The sequence below is a fragment of the Lissotriton helveticus genome, chromosome 3_1 (assembly GCF_964261635.1).
Source record: "Lissotriton helveticus chromosome 3_1, aLisHel1.1, whole genome shotgun sequence".
NCBI classification, from domain to species: Eukaryota; Metazoa; Chordata; class Amphibia; order Caudata; family Salamandridae; genus Lissotriton; species Lissotriton helveticus.
Window position 1 is genome coordinate 185357984 of NC_136061.1, and position 22089 is coordinate 185380072.

The following is a 22089-nucleotide window of genomic DNA, read 5'->3' on the forward strand; positions in this document are numbered from 1 at the left end:
ATGATGACATGTGCAAAACAGAATGTGGCAGGCACCATTTTTGTTTTAATAATCGATCCATGATGATGGATGCCACTTCTATCAGTAAATAAAATTACATTTTAATTGTGCAAAGGTGCATTTTGGGCAGTGGAGAGGCCTTGTCAGCAAACGGCAACTGCCTGGCTGCTTATCAAACATATATATATTTTTTAAATAACTGCTCGCGGTGGCGGAGCAACAGAGGAGTGGATAGGTCAACTCAACAGGGAATGGGCAGTTTGCAAAGGAGCAATCGATGCTAAAGTGCTTTATGGAGAGGACCAGCAGCAAAGGGCAGCATCATAGCCTTCCAAAAAAGTAAAAACTTAAGGACCGCAATGGGTAGGAGAGCAACAGAGAAGCAGGGGGGGCAAGTGAACTGAACACAACATGGGTGGACATTTGAAAGGGGTAAGCAGCAAACGAGATCAAGAAAACAAATGCACTTTTATGGAGTTTTTAATGAAAAAGTATTTCAATTAAAGTGAGCAGTGGAAGAATACAAGTCAGCCAATCAAAAGGATAGTAAAGAGGCTACGCTCCGAGGGTGTCACAAACACAAGAAGAGGCAGGCAAACCACTGAATAACAATTACGCTAGTTGGAGAGAAAATGAAGAGAACAAATGGTAAGCAATGGTCTGGCTATAAGCCCACTAAAGTTTAGTGTGGTCCACAAGAGGTCTTTCACAACCAGACAACCCCCAGATATTAACTTTCATTATCCAATGAGGAGACTTATATGTCTGCATGTTGATTTATGGCACAACTTGAAATCATCACGCAAAAGGAGGGATCCATCGCAGGGTTACCATACATTCTAATCCACAGTTGGTTACATCAAGTTCCACATAAGCATTTTTATTTTCAAAAAATTGAATTGATATTTTTCTACATACAAGCACCAAACTTTAAAAACAGGTTTTGTGGACAGTCACAGTGTATGTGACCATTAGGAAGTTCCCCAACTTTTGGCAACAGGCACCGACCTTTCACCAAATACCGACTAAGCATCCAACCTGTCAACATTTAATTTAAATACGAACAAGCCACCACACTGCAGCGTAGCTACTGCTTCCACAAAAGGGCTTCTAGTTTGGAGAACCGAGCCCTACCACCAAACAGACTACCATGCGTAATACTACCACCTCGCCCACCACCAACACAGATACAATACAAATTGCAACCCCCACGACCCCCCATTTCATTCTAACGAAGCAAGCGTTGCTGCCACAGCTAACACTCTAAATAGGCCTATGTACACAGACTGATACCATATTAACCGGTTACATTTCAATGATTTACAGTTTGTTGTAGTAATTGAATGCATCACTTAAAGCATTCAACCTAACTAATGTGTGCACTGTTTGTATTTGCATCAGATGTGTAACCCTTCTAAGATACATGATGTACATAAGTAGTAATAATGGCTTTAAAAAAAATAACACGCTGCACATCACTACTGACCCCTTCTCAAAGAACCTTATTGAAGAAACACATTCTGAAGAAATCAGACCGCCAAACATGCAATCTGCGAAAAATGTTAATAAACTGAGGTCTGGATGAAAAACAAAGTTTTAAAAAGTTCGCACAATTATTAAAATGAAAGGACTTGGAGTTTAGGTTACAAAAATATGGTAATTCAAAAGATAAGAGGGTTACAGGAGATTTTTCTAAAATGTCTGCCATACTCATATTCGCAGGGAGGAACAAAGGAGGAGAATGCCTATGTGAACAACATTAGGTGGAATGGCTAGGCGAGGGGTTGAGGAGATGTAAAGAGAGAAAGACAGAGAGAAGTAAAAAAAACAATAGCAGCAGAATGTAAAAATATACAATTAACACAAAAGATGGCGAGAGTGAAATCAGAGGCGGTGAGACGAAAAGAGGGTGGAGATGGGTTGCAGAGTGCGTAAGTTATTTGACAGAGTGCTGAGGATTTAAGGGCGAGGCTAGGGCCCGGTCAGCTGACAGGGGGAAAAACATAAAAGTTAATTGCGAAAGTAGAATCTTGTGCTTAAAATTTGAAAATTGTGAAAGAAACACTAGTGAAACTAGCTTTGTAAGGGTTGCCGAATGTAAAGTGATTTCGGAGGTTTGGATTTCAACGAGTGGGATTTTTTATTTTCTTGCTAGAAACTGCCAGGACCACAAGGATGCCATCATCAGCCAAGTCTCCCATATACAGACACTACCTCACTGCAGACGTGGGTCTCATTCAACCAGAGGACAGTTGATCCACCGCTCTTAACTTTAGACACCCAAATAGCACTAAATTTGGAATTTAGGTTATATTTTGAATTGAGAATATTTTACGACATATATTTCTGAATTTTCGGTGTAAAAAACTTTTTTTAGATGACAACATATTCTTACTCCTGATGAGGTTATTAGGCGAGTAAAGCCATACATTAATTTCAAAGTAGGTATTTTTCCCGAAGTCCTTACTGTTCATGTAGCTAGTAGTGTTTGTATTATATGGCAGCTATATAGTATAGCGACCATGCATATTTTACCCTTAAATAATTCTCACATTACATTACAATAAACAGATGCAAAAAATACACTTGAAATCTACGTGAAAATACAAAAATTGTAGACAACACGGGATCAATACTGGAACAATTTTTTTTTTTGCACATCAGCAATAACTCTGGACTATAAAATCCAGCGAATGGAAGGAAACACATGTTTTTTAGGTCGAGCCTGGGCAGCGCATGCGCTGCTCTGTGAGGCATGCTGTATTCAGGTAGGGAATCAAAGCTCTGCCCACTCTCCATCCATATTTTTCATTGGCTTGTGTCATTGTCCACTGTAAACTGTGGCTGTTCATTGGTCAAAAGGCTTAGTAGTCCATTTTCAGTGCCTCCATGGCGACACCCCCTGTTATGAGTGTGGTTACTCGGTAGGCTTTAATTACAGCCTTCCAGCACTACTGTCTCAAATAGCTTTGTTCTGCTGCCTGTTGCTGGCAGGACACGCTCTGTCCAAACGCTTTTTCAAAACATTTATAGCACGGGCACTGAACGCACTTGCAAAGCAATAGGTCTCGCATTTGCGAGAGTTAAAGCTATTGGCATTGTAAATCACAATACCTTTTATTTATCTGTTTTAAAAACAAATCATAAATAAAAGGCATTTTCATTTGCAATGCCAATAGCTAAAACTCTCGTAAATGCGAGACCTATTGTATTGCAAATGCTTGTTTAATTGAGCCAACCCCCTTGCAGCACTATCCAGTAAAGCCACCTCAAATCTGAATTGTAGTCACCAAGTAGAGGGCTTATTTTACACTGTGAAAGATGCTCTGAGTAACTACATTCTATGTGGGCCACTCGTTTGTAGAGTCGTGTGCAGACTCTCTGGAAGTGAGGGACTGACCTCTTTTTCAAACGTCTGTGAGTGACTTTTAGAAAACGCTTCCTTCACAAGCTAGAGGTGATACAGTTTAGGCATGTAGCTGTCACATAAACTAAACAACACATTTTTGGTACGTACACTAGGATGCTCATCTACTCCTTGTGGTAAGTTATGTAGGACAAACCATGGGGCGTCAATCAGCATACCTATACTCTTGACCGGTTTTATATGGCGTTTTACTGGAGGAATCATTACTCTTTTTATTGGGAGGAATGTCCTTGTTTTAAAAAGTAACACAAGCACTGAAGCCCAATAGCCACCATTCCGGGTCGTACACCCACCCACAAACATATCAGTACATCTACTAGCAGCTGTCCAGAATGTCATTCCACAAAAGGACCCATCTCTAATGACCACATAATACATCCAGAATCTATCCTTACCCATCACCAAATACCCACCCAACTTTATATAAGTAACAGAACAGAATAGGTGTGTTTGTACCGGGAGCATGCAGCCTCATGGAGGTCTCATAGCACTGTTGACAGATACAAAATGTTTGTCACTAATCTCAAAGGTACTCATTTTATTAACTTTGGCAGGAATTAAGACTGAGTGGACCCATCAGATTATAAAACTTAGACTGCAGGTTCAAACACAAATTCTGGACTGGGTTAATTTTTCTACTAAACACATCAGAACACCCCTATTTTGCAACCTAATTTCTGCTTCCAATTGATATCCAATTGCATGACCCAATCAAATTCATATGCTTGCTTGTAACCAAGATGCTTGTCCTATTACAATACCTCCCACCCACCAGAATCAATGAATCACAGAATTACCCCCAACCTAAACTCATACAATGAAAACAGCTGCTGCTAAACATACACTACTATGTTGAGATCTTCAACCACAGCCACTGAGCCTCAAATTTTTTTCCACACACTGGCCTCGGTCTTAAAAACAAAACTAATTGTAGAGCAGCATCTCCAAAAACCTGACCCCCACATCAATCATGTAACTCCAGACAGACAGACAAACACACACCAGCATTGCAGTTATCACACTCCTATATCAAAAAGCTACCAATCATTACCACTAATCTTCATGAATTTACAAATCTGACAAAAACTGAACTCCCCTCCTTAGAGCTGTCAAGATAAGTTCTTCACTCAAAAAACAGACACCCACCATAATCCACTACCACTCTGACCATAGCTAAGCTTCGTATTCTTTCACAAAGTATCCACCCAATAAAACTACTGACCTCTTCCCACATATACTAGACAATATTTTGCCAAACAGCAGATAAGCATCTCTTTCTGCCAGGAGACCTATAACCACCATCTATTCACAAGTATGAGGAGTAAGAGGAGGTTTACTAGTTTCACACAGTCTGCTGTAAGCTGCCAACCTAAATGATATTTACAAAGGAAAGATTTTATTGTCTCCTCGTGCCAACTCTTGAGACAATAAACTCCTTTATTTAAAAAAAAAACCACAAAGAAGGCCCGTCCGTTCTGAGTGAAATAACCCTACACTGACTAGGGAGAAAAGCTTTGTTTTTTTTTATAAAAACCTCACCCACCAGGGTTGCTCCTTGGTGGCATGCTTCATCACTGGGTTTTTCCCGTTCCACTGCGGAACGGGCCATGCTGCAAACTGCGAGATACGCTGGAATACTGAGTGGTGTACTATAATGAAGGAGGTAAATATATAAAAAGGTCAAAAATACATAACTGGTAGATGAGTAAATTAACCTGTACTCCCGGCAGTGTGATTAAAAACAGAAAGAAAGTAGAAATAGATGATAACTTACCTGCCTTTCTAATGGTCTACATGTTTGAAGCCAATCCCAATGGCTTTTCGTCAGGACCAAGGATCGAACTCCCCGATTCCAGTGCAAAAGTAGTGCTTAAGCAAAAAAAAAGCACAAACTCTGCAACCCTGGTGGGTGAGGGTTTTATAAGAGAACCGGAGGTTTTTTCTCACGAGTCTGTGAAGGGTTATGTCACTCAGAACGGACGGGCCTTCGATTTACATTTTTGCATATCCATTTGTAGGAGAATGGGTCCCTTTGTTGTACACCTCTTCTCTAACCCCCGTTTGTAGCAATATAAAAAACACCTACAGTCTAACATAGCCAATTTTAACATTCGGGGCACATTGCAGCATAACATTTTAAATGGAATGGCACATTTAGTGTACAAGACACAAACCAGGTGGCTTATCAAAAGGGTTATTCTCTCCTCCCCACCACCCTTCAGAAAAGAGCTCCACCATTTATCGCAGTCCCACCAAAAGCAAGGAGCTCGAGGTGAGGATCAGACAGGATGATGAAGCTTGTTGTCTTGTATGAACGAGAGCTCAGCGTCTTTTTACTCAAAGTTCTGTTGTGTAAGGATTAGTACATGATGTTGGATTCTGTTAGTAATTTGCAGTCCCCTCTGTATTTCACATCCCCTCTGGTCAGTTGAGCTTACTTTGTTGGTGTGTAGACCTCTAAGCACCACAATTCTACTATACGTGGACGCCCCTCTCTCATCACACACCAGCACAGTGTAGTCGGGCATTTTCTTTCAGAGGAGATATTGACTTACTATGGCAATCTACCAGCAAACAGCCACCCACAAACTTACCTACTATGTAAAACACATCAGGCATACTGCCAGACTTCCACCATATACTAGCCCACTTACTTCCATTCAGGATTACCAGTCTACAACATATATTTCACCAACATTCCTCCACTAGCCAAATTCTCACAAAGTATGCTGCCACACTCTATTGAAGCATCCGTCTACATCAATTCGCCAGACACTCAATATTCTCTTCTCTACACATATTGACTTTCACCAGCACAGAATCAGGCATAGAAATGGATATCCTATAGCACTTAATTTCGCTCACCTGCACTATAAGTCAGTCATCCCCCAATCCCAAGCACCACTGGACTACTGCACAAACTCAGTACTGCGACCCTACAACAACTTAAATTCCCCCAGTCATCGGTGAAACACCAAATTCATTACCAGATTTGTTATAGCTTTTACTTTGGCAGGATGGGCAGCATGAGGAGCATGAGGAGTTGAACAATACCACTGACTCATTGTCACTGAAATTGCTCTCCCTCCCTCGCAGCTCCACCATTAAGTGAGGTCTCCCTCCCCCCCCCCCCAGCCCCTGCACTTTCGAGTGTTGGTTTTCTAGGCCCTCCTTCACCCGCAGGTTTCACCTGCGCCTCATCCCTGGTGGTTCAGTGGACCTCTGTCTCCATTCTCTTGCTCTGCTTTTCTCTCCTTTTTTACTCGTTTTCCCCTCACTTTTATCTCCCCTATTCACTCTCCTTCTGCGTCTTAACCTCCATTTTCTGTAGTTTTCCCCTCATTTCAAGCTCCCTCTTCACTCTGTCTGCTGTGTCTTTCCTTCGTTTTTCACTCGTTTTTTTACCCTCATCTCAATCTCCCCCTTTCACTCTCTTGTGTCCTCTGTGTCTTTCCTCCACTATTTCTTGCACTTTTGCTGCCTTATTTGCACTTTTCTCTCTCTTTTTGCCTTTTTCCTTTTGCCTTTTTTTGCCCAGTTTTCCCTGCCGCTGCTGCCCCCGCGGCCCCTCCCCCAAGCACAACCAGCCCAATCCAGCTCCCCAATCCAGTTCCCCTGCCCCCTCCCGCCTCCCAGCTGTCCAACCCTCCCCGACTCCTCCTTAATGGCGGCCACGCCGCCGGGGCGCCAAAGGCAAGCCCGTCTGCGACCCGACTACGACCAGCGCCAGGAACCCTGGATCTCTGCATCGCCAACGCTACGACCCAGCGGCACTCCACGCTCTCAAACCAGTCCGCAACAACTGCAAGCTAGCATCACCAGCTGACACCCACTGACCCTTCAGCTGTCACCGCTGCCGGCATACCTGCAGCACCGTCAAAACCACTTACCCAGCGCAATCCGCCCGAACCGAAGACCCTGCAATGCATCCTCAACGTCCGATCCCTCCACAAACATGCCACCGAAATCTGGGACCTCCTCAACAGCACTACCCCGGACGTGGCATTCTTTACCGAAACCTGGACCAACACCACCTCGGGACCGGACATCGCCATCGCCATTCCCCAAGGATACAAGCTCTCCAGGAAGGACTGCCCCACCCGCCCTGGAGGAGGAATCGCCATAGTCCACAAATCCACACTGCGCCTAAGCACACTCCCCGACGAGCCCACAGACCTGATGGAACACCTTCACTTCAAGATATTGGCCAGCCCTACCTCCACCCTCCGTGGAACCCTCATCTACTGACCCCCCTGGACCCTGCGGACTTTTTCACCACCTCCATCAAGGACATCATGTCCCCACATGCCATCGCGTCCACCAACTACACCCTACTGGGAGACCTCAACTTCCACCTCAACAAGCAACTGGACCCCATCACCACATTCCTCCTGGACAACCGCCCCAACTTTGGACTCCGCCAGATCGTGACCGAACTCGCACACTCAGTAGGACACATCCTCGACCCCCTCTTCACAACAGGAAACTCCATCACCTTCAGCCACACCACCGGACTCCCATGGACTGACAACCATTGCGTCCACTACACCTTCAGAACACCCTTCATCCAAAGAAACCAGCACCTGCTCCCAAGAAGAAACTGGATCAGAATTACCGACAACCAGCTAACCTCATCACTCAGCAACTCCACCCCAACCATCGCAAAAAACAACGTAAACACCGCAGCCCGAACCCTGCATAGATGGATCTCCGACAGCGCCAATACCATAGCCCCCCTCAAGACAAGCATTAGAAATGCAATAGGTCTCGCAGCATTAGAGTTAGTGCTTTTAGAATTGTTTATGGGTTTTTTGTAAATCTTTAGCATTTTTGTTTCCTGTAGCCAATGTTAAAGAATTAAAAAAAAAAAGCCATAAACATTTCTAAAAGCTCTAACTCAAATTCTCCGAGACCTATTGCATTGGAAATGCAATAGGTCTCGCAGTAGGAAAGTTTGAGCTATAGGTGTTATTTATTTTTTTGTTTTTTATTTATGTGTTGTTTTTTCTAAATAGCTAAATTAATAGCTTTCTTCTTTACAAAGCCAATAGTTATAATTTTTGTAAATGTGACACCTCTAGCATTTGTAAAGCAACATGTTTTGTATTAACGGGACTTATATGTGACTTATATGTATTGATATTAAAAAAATCAATGGCTTTAAAAAACAATTAATAATTAATACGTAAATAAAATGGATTTTATTTTATATTGCCAATAGCTTAAAGTTTATTAAATATATTTAGTGAAGATGCTGTGGTTGCGCTGAGTGAGGGTGAGTGAGGGTGAGGGTGAGTGAGGGTGAGGGTGAGGGTGGGTGAGGGTGAGTGAGGGTGAGTGAGGGTGAGTGAGGGTGAGTGAGGGTGAGTGAGGGTGAGTGAGGGTGAGTGAGGGTGAGTGAGTGAGGGTGAGTGAGTGAGGGTGAGTGAGTGAGGGTGAGTGAGGGTGAGTGAGGGTGAGTGAGTGAGGGTGAGTGAGTGAGGGTGAGTGAGTGAGGGTGAGTGAGTGAGTGAGGGTGAGTGAGTGAGGGAGGGTGAGGGGGTGAGGGGGTGAGGGGGTGAGGGGTTGAGGGTGAGTGAGGGTGAGGGTGAGGGGGTGAGGGGTTGAGTGAGAGTGAGGGTGAGTGAGGGGTTGAGGGTGAGGGGTTGAGGGTGGGTGAGGGGTTGAGGGTGAGTGAGGGGTTGAGGGTGAGTGAGGGTGAGGGGTTGAGGGTGAGGGAGGGTGAGGGTGAGTGAGGGTGGGTGAGGGTGAGTGAGGGTGAAGGTGGGTGAGGGTGGGTGAGGGTGAGTGAGGGTGAGTGAGTGTGGGTGAGTGTGGGTGAGTGTGGGTGAGTGTGGGTGAGTGAGGGTGAGTGTGGGTGAGTGAGGGTGAGGGATTGAGGGTGAGGGATTGAGGGTGAGGGATTGAGGGTGAGGGGTTGAGGGTGAGTGAGGGTGAGGGGTTGAGGGTGAGTGAGGGTGAGGGGTTGAGGGTGAGTGAGGGTGAGGGGTTGAGGGTGAGTGAGGGTGAGTGAGGGTGAGGAGTTGAGGGTGAGGGGTTGAGGGTGAGGGGTTGAGGGTGAGTGGGGGTGAGTGAGGGTGAGGGGTTGAGGGTGAGTGAGGGTGAGGGGTTGAGGGTGAGTGAGGGTGAGGGGTTGAGGGTGAGTGAGGGTGAGGGGTTGAGGGTGAGTGAGGGTGAGGGTGAGTGAGGGTGGGTGAAGGTGAGTGAGGGTGGGTGAAGGTGAGTGAGGGTGGGTGAAGGTGAGTGAGGGTGAGTGAGGGTGAGTGTGGGAGAGTGTGGGTGAGTGAGGGTGAGGGATTGAGGGTGAGGGGTTGAGGGTGAGTGAGGGTGAGGGGTTGAGCGTGAGTGAGGGTGAGTGAGGGTGAGGGTGAGGGAGGGTGAGTGAGGGTGAGGGGTTGAGGGTGAGTGAGGGTGAGTGAGGGTGAGGGTGAGTGAGCTACATCTAATGACTTCAGAGGACTGCTTATAGACTGTTTAAATTACAACCACTGTCGATAGTAAGTACTATTGACCCTGATAACGCCCTAATATATGTCCAAAGTCACAGTTTGGTAGGCCTGGGCCAGACCAATGTATATGTTTCTATAAGTGTAGTCAGGACCATACAAGGGTTAGTTGAATAGCCTTGGCGGAAAACCCTGCTTCATTTTTTCGTATGAAACGATCCAGAGCGCCGCCTCAAATTGACAGGCGAAAGTATGATCTAAACATTACTGACATCTCCATCCTGAGGCGTGGGGTCTATAGCGTGACAGCTCGGTCTACACTTCATGCCCTTGGACGAACGCGGATTGGCTGTTCCGTTCTATGTGTCAGGAGCTCAAGGCTGACAAAACTGATGCCGAACTCCTAAAGGAAGTTTTAGAAAAAATGCGCTTGAGATGAGTAGCAACCAAATCGAAGGCAGGCAGATTTCGCTTCATTTATATCCAGTATCGTTGTTGTCCTGAGCGGCACCCTCGGGGCAACAGAAGCCGCTGCCATTGCTAAATAAAACAATGCAAACAATAGTTTAAAATATGGCGCGCTGAAGGATCTTAAATACAGCCTTTAACCCCTTAATCCTCGCTAATTGTACAAAACACCCACTGTAACGCAAGAGTCGAAGAGCGTTCTGACGTACCTTGCCTCGTAGTTTTTGCAGATGCGTAAGAAGTAGACAGAGGACTAACGCTTCCCCAGGGTAGGGTAACGGGGCGGCCATTTCAGAAGAGAGCGTTTCCGGTCGAGAGGAATGGCAGCTTCTCGGATGGCCACCATACCCTGAAGATTTGCCGTTTGATGGAGAAAGTAAACACAAATTGAGACAGAACACTTTATTGGTCTAAATGGAGGGAGTCTCCCTTCCAATTAGAAAGCCTGCTTGTGCGTGAGCTTGAGGTCCTTTCTAAGCAAGTCTGGTGAAGATATAAAACACTTTATTGCATTTCGGGTTACGTTATTAAGTGGAGAGGTCATTGAGTCGGTACTTGTTTTTCTAGCCTCTCCAGTGCATGTTTTGTTTGCTTCTTTACTTTTGTAGCAGGTAGTAAGATCTGATAATGTACCCCGAAGGACGGCAATAAGAGACTATACAAAAATGCAAATTCAAAGAAATCGCCCAGCAAAACGTGTGCTCAAAGTCCTGAAACGCAAATAGATTTTCTGCTTGTGACAGGCCAGCTGTTTCTGTAATTCTTACACTATTACGTGATTATGCATGGAGTAAAAGTTTTGAACGCGACATGGCAGGCAGGGGAGGGGGCGGAGCGGGGGTGTGGGAGGAGTGCGGGAACAGACGGGGAGGAGAGTAGGAGGAGGAGAGTAGAGGAGGCACGGCCTAGCGGCCGTGCAATCAAGAAGTGAGGGGGTGGAGCTGGGGGAGGCAGGAGAGTAGGAGGAGGAGAGTAGAGGAGGCACGGCCTAGCGGCCGTGCAATCAAGAAGTGAGGGGGTGGAGCTGGGGGAGGCTGTGTGAGAGAGTAGGCAAGGCAGGCGGCTGGGGGCATGTGCACGCGCATTTAAGCTCAATGCGCATGCGCATTGAGCTTAAATTTCTCGTGCACTGCAAGGAATCGCCACGATTCCTTGCAAGTTGGGGATAAAGAGTGGATAAGCCACCATAGACTCGCAAGCTCGATGCGCATGCGCATCGACAGGCGAGACCTAAAAAACAACAACACCCACGCCAAGAAAACTAGATGGTTCACCACCGAACTTAGAGATTCCAGAAGCACTTGCCACCTACTCGAAAAGGTCTGGAGGAACACCAAATCCACAGAACCCCACAGCAACTTCAAAGCCGCCTCGAACGCCCACCACCAACTCATCAGAAAAATGAGGAAAAAAAGCAATTGAAGACAGAATCTCCACTCATGCCCACAACAGCAAAGAACTCTTCAACATCATCAAGGAGTTCACCCAACCTACCAGCGAGTCGACCGACATCCCTCCCTCACAAAACCTCTGCGACAAACTCAGCACCTTTTTCCACCACAAAATCAAGAGCATCTACGACAACTTCGACTTAGACAACCAACACACTGAACCCTCACCAATCACCCCGGACACCCTGAAGCCAGCGATCGACAACTGGACAGCCCTCACCACCGAAGACACCCTGAAGACAATAAAGTCAATCCCCTCCGGGGTGTGGAGATTTAATTCAAGTGAGGCAAGGCTTTGGTTTAATAACTTTAAAACATTGCTAAAGGTTTTTCAGAGCAGCGCTGGGAGAACTCCACAAATAAATAATTCCATTCTTCGGTCTAATAAAGACAGCAAATGAGTTCAAGTACATCTATTTGTGAATACCTAGGGAAAGTTCAGAGAACATCTACATGGACCAAGAACAATAAAACACCTACTAGAATTAAAAAAGAATCCCAGAAAATACCTAAGTGTTCCAAACTCATCAGTCTGAAACTTTTGGATAGTTTGGTGAATCTCCACAAGAACCACATGACAGCTCTAACACATTGAAACTGAATATGTCAACCATGTACAGCAGTGCTGAACAGTACATGTTTAAGGGCAGAAGTCTAGCCCTTGAGACCTACTGACATTACCAATGTTTTAGTCAAGGTGTACAGCATGCACTGCTGCTCTGTATCATGGCTTTAAAAAAAAAAAAGAGCACAATGATGTCACTGTCATGTCATTCTGTAGACGCACACATGCATCCAACACACATGCAAACTCCTACAGAAGAAACAGGCTTTTTTCTTTTTATTTATCTATCACACAAGAATCTGTAAATTAAAATTAAAAAGAAAAGAATTCAAAAGTAGCTCTAAAGCCCCCTTTTTTAAATCTAGCACAAAAGTGCTTTGAACATTTTTGTTTTAAACGGATGAGAGGGTTGGGAAGGCAGTGGGAACAGCACAACAGAGGGGGGGGAGAAACAACACGAGGGAGAGAACATCGGACAAAGGGAGAAACATACAGGTAAAAGCAATGTGCAGTGTGGGGGAGAGAAGCCTATGGGCGAGAGAGAGCAATTTGGGAGAGTGGAGGAGAATATGCAAAACAAACACAAGGAGATAATGGCCAGAGCACTGAAACTTTTCAGACACTCACCCCCAGTCACAAATCTGGGTTGAATCCATCATCGTTCTCTAGCTCACATCGCCACTCCAGTTCAGACCCAGCTATACAGTCTTGACCCTGTTCCTCATGGGACAGTCCAGCCCAAACTGCCAAGCCAGATCTTCCCTGGACCAGAAACAAGCATCCAGAGACCGGTTTCGGGTTAAAACCTCTCAGCAGCCAGGCTAGCTTGAATCCAGTGGCAAAGTGAGCAAGGGACCCACGTCTGGGCATTCCCCGCCAACTTTGGGCAAACAAAGCAAACACAAGGAGATGATGGACAGAGCGCTGAAACTTTTCAGATAGGCAGGGTATGACCAGACGTGGGTCCCTTGCTCACTTTGCCACTGGTTTCAAGCTTGCCTGGCTGATATGGGGTGTTACCCCAAAACCGGTCTCAGGATGCTTGTTTTTGGTCCAGGGAAAACCCGGCTTGGCAGTTCAGGCTGGACTGTTCCCATGAGGCACGGGGTCAAGACTAATTTGCATATAGCTGGGTATGACATGGGGTGATGAAGTGAGCTAAAGAACTATGATGGATTCAACCCAGATCTGTGACTGGGGGCGAGTGTCTGAAAAGTTTCAGCGCTCTGGCCATAATCTCCTTGTGTTTGCTTAGCAAACATAAGCACCCTCTTGGAGTCCTTAAACAAAAAGATAAAAGTTGTTTCCTAAAAGCAAGGAGAGGAAGCATAGAAGCCAGACAATCAAAGTGATGGTAAACAGGCTACGATCCATGGAAGGGAGAAACAAAACTTTATAAATAAATAAATAAATAAATAAGATGGACAGCCTAAACAAGGAAAGCCATAGAATAACAAGCATTTACAATGCAATGGTTTCGCCTTTGGAAAAGTTAGAGCTATTGGCATTGCTCACACACAGAGCCCCACACACAAATACACACACACACACACACAGAGCCGGACACACACACACACAGCCAGACACACAGAGCCAGACACACACACAGAGCCAGACACACACACAGAGCCAGACACACACACAGAGCCAGACACACACAGAGCCAGACACACACACAGAGCCAGACACACACAGAGCCAGACACACACACACACAGAGCCAGACACACACACACACAGAGCCAGACACACACACACACACAGAGCCAGACACACACACACAGAGCCAGACACACACACAGACAGAACCAGACACACAGACAGAACCAGACACACAGACAGAACCAGACACACAGACAGAACCAGACACACAGACAGAACCAGACACACAGACAGAGCCAGACACACACACAGAGCCAGACACACACACAGAGCCAGACACACACACAGAGCCAGACACACACACAGAGCCAGACACACACACACACACACACACAGAGCCAGACACACACACACACACACACAGAGCCAGACACACACACACACAGAGCCAGACACACACACACAGAGCCAGACACACACACACAGAGCCAAACACACACACACACAGCCAGACACACACACACAGAGCCAGACACCCATTCCTAAATATAATATTTCTACCATGAATAGTTTGCAGGTTTTGCTCTGGCAGTGTTTGTATCTCGCAATATGACTGTAATAAAAAGCGGTTGATTTGGCTTCAAAGAGGACATAAAACATTTGTTGCTTGCTGTAAAACTGTCCGATGTTTTTTTACTCTGAGGATGAAGCAAGGAGATGTGATTACGGGCAGAGCTCTGGGCTTTGGAACTGTGGAAGGAGAGCTGCGGGCGGGGAACGGACAGCGGGAGGGGGGCGGGAACACGAGCAGCGGGACGGCATGAGAAGACAACATCCTTCTTTTACAATTTAGTGTGAACGTAGCTGTGCCGTGTTTTGGATTGTTATAATTGATCTGAAATTATTGTAAGTGGCAGTGTTTGTATCTCACAATATGACTGTAATAAAAAGCGGTTGATTTGGCTTCAAAGAGGACATAAAACATTTGTTGCTTGCTGTAAAACTGTCTGAGGGTTTTTTACTCTGAGGATGAAGCAAGGAGATGTGATTACGGGCAGAGCTCTGGGCTTTGGAACTGGGGAAGGAGAGCTGCGGGCGGGGAACGGACAGCGGGAGGGGGACGGGAACACGAGCAGCGGGACGGCATGAGAAGACAACATCCTTCTTTTACAATTTAGTGTGAACGTAGCTGTGCCGTGTTTTGGATGATCATCATTGATCTGAAATTATTGTAAGGGGCAGTGTTTGTATCTCGCAATATGACTGTAATAAAAAACGGTTGATTGACTTTACCAGGTATTTGCATTTTTTACCGGCCTGTAAGGAGATGTGATTACGGGCAGAGCTCTGGGCTTTGGAACTGGGGAAGGAGAGCTGCGGGCGGAGAACGGACAGCGGGAGGGGGGCGGGAACACGAGCAGCGGGACGGCATGAGAAGACAACATCCTTCTTTTACAATTTAGTGTGAACGTAGCTGTGCCGTGTTTTGGATTGTTATCATTGATCTGAAATTATTGTAAGTGGCAGTGTTTGTATCTCGCAATATGACTGTAATAAAAAGCGGTTGATTTGGCTTCAAAGAGGACATAAAACATTTGTTGCTTGCTGTAAAACTGTCCGAGGGTTTTTTACTCTGAGGATGAAGCAAGGAGATGTGATTACGGGCAGAGCTCTGGGCTTTGGAACTGGGGAAGGAGAGCTGCGGGCGGGGAACGGACAGCGGGAGGGGGAGGGGGACGGGAACACGAGGGGCGGGAACACGAGCAGCGGGACGGCATGAGAAGACAACATCCTTCTTTTACAATTTAGTGTGAACGTAGCTGTGCCGTGTTTTGGATTGTTATCATTGATCTGAAATTATTGTAAGTGGCAGTGTTTGTATCTCGCAATATGACTGTAATAAAAAGCGGTTGATTGACTTTACCAGGTATTTGCATTTTTTACCGGCCTGTAAGGAGATGTGATTACGGGCAGAGCTCTGGGCTTTGGAACTGGGGAAGGAGAGCTGCGGGCGGGGAACGGACAGCGGGAGGGGGGCGGGAACACGAGCAGCGGGACGGCATGAGAAGGGGAAACCATATCGGATTTTTGATTGTATCTAGATGTCAGAGCGCTTTACACGGACAGCGGGAGGGGGGGCGGGAACGGGCACAGGACAGCGGGAGGGGGGGCGGCGGTAACGGCCAGCACTCACCTGGACCTGGACTTCCTCCGGCGGCCGTGGTCGGCATGAAATGACGAATACAAACAATTTTTTTTTTTAAAACGAAACTCCGCCCACCGCCGCGATGACGACATCGCAGAGGCGGAGAGCGAAAAAATCGCGGGAACGCCCCCGAATCTGGTCTGGCCTTGACGGACAGATCCGGCTCCCAATGGCTAGCCTCCATTTATGGAGCTAGCCAATGGGAGCCGGGGGACGTTCCTGAAGCCCATATTGTAAACAATAGATTTCGCCTGCGCCGAAAAGCTGCGCAGAGCACAGCCTTCGGCAGGCGAAACCTAAAAAGCAAGCAAATAGGAGCAGGCAGGGCGCAAGTTGGGATGGATGGAGTCCCCTTACTTTTTGGGGAGAGGGGACTCCGTTCCACTTACTAAGGCTGAAGGGGGCTGAGAGGTGTCAACCTGTACCCCAGTACTGAAACCTGTTGGGATTTACAAACACTGTATGTGTGAACCCTGGCCGTGGGGTGATTTTAAGTCCTTCTTTCCACAGGGATCCTCCATTTATCAGTTTAAAAAACATACAACAAGAACGTTTTGTTAATCTCTGCAAACAGTTTAAAATGTAATCCTCGAGTTCCACATGTTTGTTTGAAAAGTGTCCGTTTTAGCCCTTTCTGAGATAAATTATACACTGAAATGTGGAAAACAAACGTTTTATTTATAAGAAATAAAACAAACCAAAACATATTATTTTCACAATGTTGCAGGATTGTATTTTTGTATTTTTGTAACATAGGCCCATTCCACATTATCTGTGAGGAATATTATACGGGCATGACATTACTTATTATGATGTCACTTTCTGTGACATTGTAATTGTCATGTACTAATTAGTCCTCCTACACTTTTCTTAGGATTTGTGCTATGAATAAGAGTGACTGTAAGGCCATCCAATGGTGAGTAATTGCTGCACGTGAGCACTTGGAACACAAGGATTTAACTTCATCACTGAATCACAGAATATGTGCTCAGTGTCTCTGCTTTTATTATTACTTCAAACAGCTAGTGCCAAAAACAATACAGTTTAAATGTTTAAATACATGGAATCGCAGCTCCCAATACAAATATTGTAATCCACGGCTGAGCCGGCAGTTCTGACACAGTTATATATTGCACGCGTTTCAACTGCAAAAAACAGTAATAAAGCAAATGGCTTACTCACTCTTGTAGCGCTTCAATGGTACGAAAAACTCTCGGGTGGACAAAACACTTGTTTGCGGGGGACGGGAGGGCAAGGTGGAACCAATTCACAGGAAAGACAAGGTTAATGTGCATGACATAATATTTAGGGTAAGTCCAACGTATAATTGCAAAAGTGTGTAGTAGTTGTCCAGTCTAATAAACTATAACTACCTGGAGCTATGCACAGCCACCCAATAATTTCTGCTTACCAACGAGTGCAATTTGCAAATTTCCGGGGGGTGGGGTGACGTCATTTTTTCAAAGCTGTAGTTTTTTGGGGGGATCTATTTGTTATGGTTTTTAATATATTTTTCATAAACAACCGCCATCATATCCACAGTCAGCATCAGGCGGGGCAAGAAATAATAACAGACGGTATGACAGTAATCGCATTAAACAAAGCAAGAAGATAGTGAAATATACATCATGGTCAGCTGGCAAGTACATCATTGATCGCAATTGTATTGGTGCATGTGAAGCATTTGCAGGTCGTGTCGGCGTGGGTGGGTAGCACGGGCGAGGTTAATGAACTAGGTTCTGGACAGAGGCGAGGTGTATTTTTAAACTAGTGCAGCCTGGATTAGGGTGGTATCATATCTTCAATCTGTCACCTCAGGGTGGAGCAGCAGGTAAGAGCAAAGAGGTTGCCAGATATTTGTCAAGATTTCAGTAGTCGGGATAGCCAGGGATTGTTCAGTAAAGGTAAATGTGGGGAATAAACGTGGTCGACCTACAGATAGCGACAGAGCCTTTTCCATGCCCAATACGTAGTATGCAACGTTTGTATCTCAGTATGTGACCTAGTAGGTCCAAGAGGGAGAATGGTAGAGAGGAGGCAGGGGCGAGCCTGTGACCATTCAGGTTTTAAATACTGTAGCCGTGCATCCGGGTGGTACCATAAATAGGTGTAATGATTTGTGCTATTAGAGGATATAAATTACAATCTGGTACCCCAAAGCCCCCATGTGCAAAGGGCATTGTGAGGGTCTATGAGCCTATACGGGCTGCGTGTCGGCCCAGATCAATCTTATCAGTAGGCTCCGAAGTGTCGCGAAGAACTTAGTTGTGAAGGGTTTCAGGGCTGTAGTTAATGCATCTCACAGTTATGCCCATCACTTAAACACCCCTGTGAAACAGGGCCGGTGGGGCATCCACCTACGCCCCTGTGGCTCTGATGACATCTGAAAAGGATCAACGTGTCTGAGAGACACCGGGCGTGTGTTGGGCGCGACTGTTTACCACTCAAGGCGTCCACACCTCCGAGGGGCACTGGTAACCTGCTCGGGGCGAGGCACAGGACGCCCCTGTACATCTTGAGAACCCCTACAATGCTCCAGGGGTTGTGCATCTACCTCTCGAGTCCCTGCACGGAGAGCAGCACGCCAGGCGTCCAACCAAAATGGACGTCCCCTCTCTTTGTACTACGAAAGCATTGGTGTGAGCATCTTCCAATATTGAACCCCTAACCTTTGCCAGGTGGAGCCCAGTGACCCCAGCGCTCGCTTGTAGGCCGAGTTCACTCCTGCAAGAAAACCACAGACCTGGACATCTAGCGGCGTCTGTAATCCCCACTGTGCGCCTCCTGCAGCGACTGGCCTCCTATAGAGCGATGCTAGAACCCCTACCCGACCCTATGTATTCCCTGCAAGGAACCGGGCAGTGAATACACCTCGGTACAAGAGCGCAGCGCGGATCAGTCTCCTCAGTCTGAGGGGCTCAGGCTGCAGCCAGGCTCCACTGCCCTCCAGCCCCGGTGCCCCACAGGAAGGGTATCCTGCCTACAGGCCCTCGCGCCGGACATATCCCGCCCAGGCCTCATATTATATACAGCTAAACGCAGATGTGAGGACGCCGAAGCGATGGGCTGTGGGAAATGTCCCTATCGTGGTGACAATGCCCCCGCCCTCCCCTCCCTTGTTGCTAGGCAGCAGCCTCACCGCCAGCTCCTCCGGAGCAACACTTGGTATGGAGGCTGGAACCTAAAATGTCCATCCTGGCACCAGAGAGGAGGAATTAGGGTATGGGGGGGGGGGGGGAGAAAGAGGGCACTGACACCTGGGGTAAACAAAACCATCAACAGAGTCAGCACTGGCCGGAATGCAGAGATTGAGGGATTTGCCAGCCTATGGTGTACGGAGGTCGGACTGACAGACGGGCTCAGTATCCTCGCCGTGTGAATCCAGTCTCTCACCGCCTGATGAGGGCAGGTAGCCCCTCTTGGAGCCACTGCGTGATATCCCGAGGCCTCCTGAGACAGTGCCTATGGAATTACCTACTGAGGCCAGAAAAAGGGCCGCATCCTCACAGCATGTTAACGACACTCACGTCGAAGGACAGCCATGCGGACACGGCTTCCCGAGTGTGTCCCCAATACCCACTGGGGCCAGGCAGGCTGAGCAACTTTGTGCCCGCTATCTCTTATCCTGGAAAGAGCAGAGGGACACTGCCTCCTCGGTGTCTGATATTACCCACGTTTGGCTCAGAGCCAGGGTGTCCGATGCCCCACGTCTTGCTAAAGACAATCAGATGCGGCCTCCTCAGTGTGTCGAGTATCACACGGACTGATCAGGGCAGACACGCGAGCGCCCGACATCTCATGTCCGGCAGACAACCGACACCCTGCTACAACACAAACACTACTGCTCAGAACATGTGGTGGTCCGACAGGCAGAGCCGGCACCCCGAGTCATCACCAAAAAGACTAACACTTCTCCTAGGAACATGTGTTCGAAGGCCCAACATGGTCCAATATATTGGATTAATTTTCTCCCAAGTTCTGGATGTTTCAGTTTACTCTTATAAGAGTTATGCAAGTTTTTTTTTAATGTACGGTAAACATTCCTCTTGCAAACATGTCACTCGCACGGTTCTACTATCGAACCGCGTTCATCAGAGGCAGCTCAGTCACTAAACACAGTCATCGCGTACTTTTGGCCGCATCAGCCTGTTCATAAGAGCACGCACACGCGTAAAGCATAACATCCAGTGCTTGAAATGGAAAAACAGATAGTTTAGCAGATTGATACTTTATGTGCTGTGTGCGTTCTGCAAAAGCCCGCTTGTTGTTATAATCAGATATGCCATTAAGATGCACTGTTTTTCTTTCTGTTTAGTGACGGCTTTGAAAGATATTACCTTGCTGTACTGGATCTTGAAGGAACACTTGTATCCTTTGCATGCTAGATCACAGTTCATCGCAACGGTTATTTCAAGGCAACTACCTTATTTGTCAGTTCTTTAGACCGGGTGGCTTCCTGTGTGTAGTGCTCTTATCAACAGGCTGATGCGGCAAAAAGTACGTGGTAACAGTGTGTTTACTGAGTGTGATGAACGCGGTTCGATAGTCGAACCGTGCGAGTGACATTGTATACGAGAGGAATTTTTTAAACCGGGAGTCGCAATGTAAATTCTAAAATCCAACATTTCCTATGAATATCTTCAAAATTCCTTTGAGAAGATTGATCATATTCTCTACAATGGTTGTTCCTTAACTATAGAAATTAGTCTGGCTTGGATAGAGAATGGGGCACAAGAGAGGCACCACGCCGACAACATGGTTTGTCATAGTAACACTGGAATAACTAGTGTACAAAATAGTGCTTTCGTTGTGCATTGATTTCGCATTGGTAACCTATAATACACAATATCAGAGTTACGCTGCTTTTATCACTCGAGGCTTAGTTTGACAGGAGAATATGATTTCACAAGCCTTTTTTTGTCAAACTACATTATTGAGCAACACAGCGGTGCAATGCGTCCTAAGGGAAGTGCAGGTGTACTGCCTTTGCACAGACGCCATCCTGGAGGAAAACTACACAAGGCATATACCTTAAAGCAAATTCTACATGTGTCTTACAGTGGAGAAATTGATCACAGAGGCATTTGTTTTAGGAGGCAGAAGTATGCCTCTGGTTTGACAAATGATATGTTCAGGCTTCAGACAGCTGAGCTATCTCTCAGTCTACCAATGGGGTAAGGCTACAAACAACTGACCTATCCCTCAGGTGACAATGCTCCATTACCAAAGGAAAAGAGCCACAATCTTATATATCTGCTCAATTTGTTCTAAAGTTTACCCAGGCTCTGCATGTCTGGGTGCAGCCATTAAAACGACTGAAAACCTATACATCTAGGATGTAAATTGAGTTGTCACTTATAAAGTTGTAATGTAAATGTAATGTAAATTGATACTTGTATAGCGCACTACTCACCCGCAAGGGTCTCAAGGCGCTTGTACGAATACCGCTGTGGAACCCATCCTGGCTTTCCCTGTGAGGTGTTCACTCCAGGGCACCCCCAAGGTGGAGGCCAGGCATCCGTAGCGTTGTGGGGGCCGTTGTGGAGATTAAGCAAGCTATTGCCCAGAGTTGCAGAGTGGGACTCCATGATTGGAATAGGCACCGAGGCGAGAATTATCAGGTCCGTGGAATTTTTGAGCCCAAGACCCGCCGAGGCGGGGAATTGAACCCTGGTCCCGGGCTAGACCTCTGCATCACGGTCTGCCGCTCTAACCATTGAGCCACATTTCTCCAAGTTAAAAACCATTCCCAAAGAATCTTGTTGCTGAACTAAGTAGATCATAAAAAAAATGAAAATAATTAATAAAGTATAGGGTTTTCCAGTTTCTCTATTTTGCTCAGGGCCACAATGCAGTCTGTTCCAAATATATTAAGCAACAATAGAACAAAAAGTTCAAAGTCAACATCCCCACTCCACTCGGGGG

The 22089-nt window shown here is 46.4% G+C and overlaps 1 protein-coding gene across 1 annotated transcript in view; it reads right to left on the reverse strand.

The window, feature by feature from the left end:
• The window catches only part of VPS37D (VPS37D subunit of ESCRT-I), a 150141-nt gene that overhangs the window by 37267 nt on the left and 90785 nt on the right, over positions 1 to 22089 (reverse strand). The gene's annotated exons all lie outside the window — the stretch shown is intronic.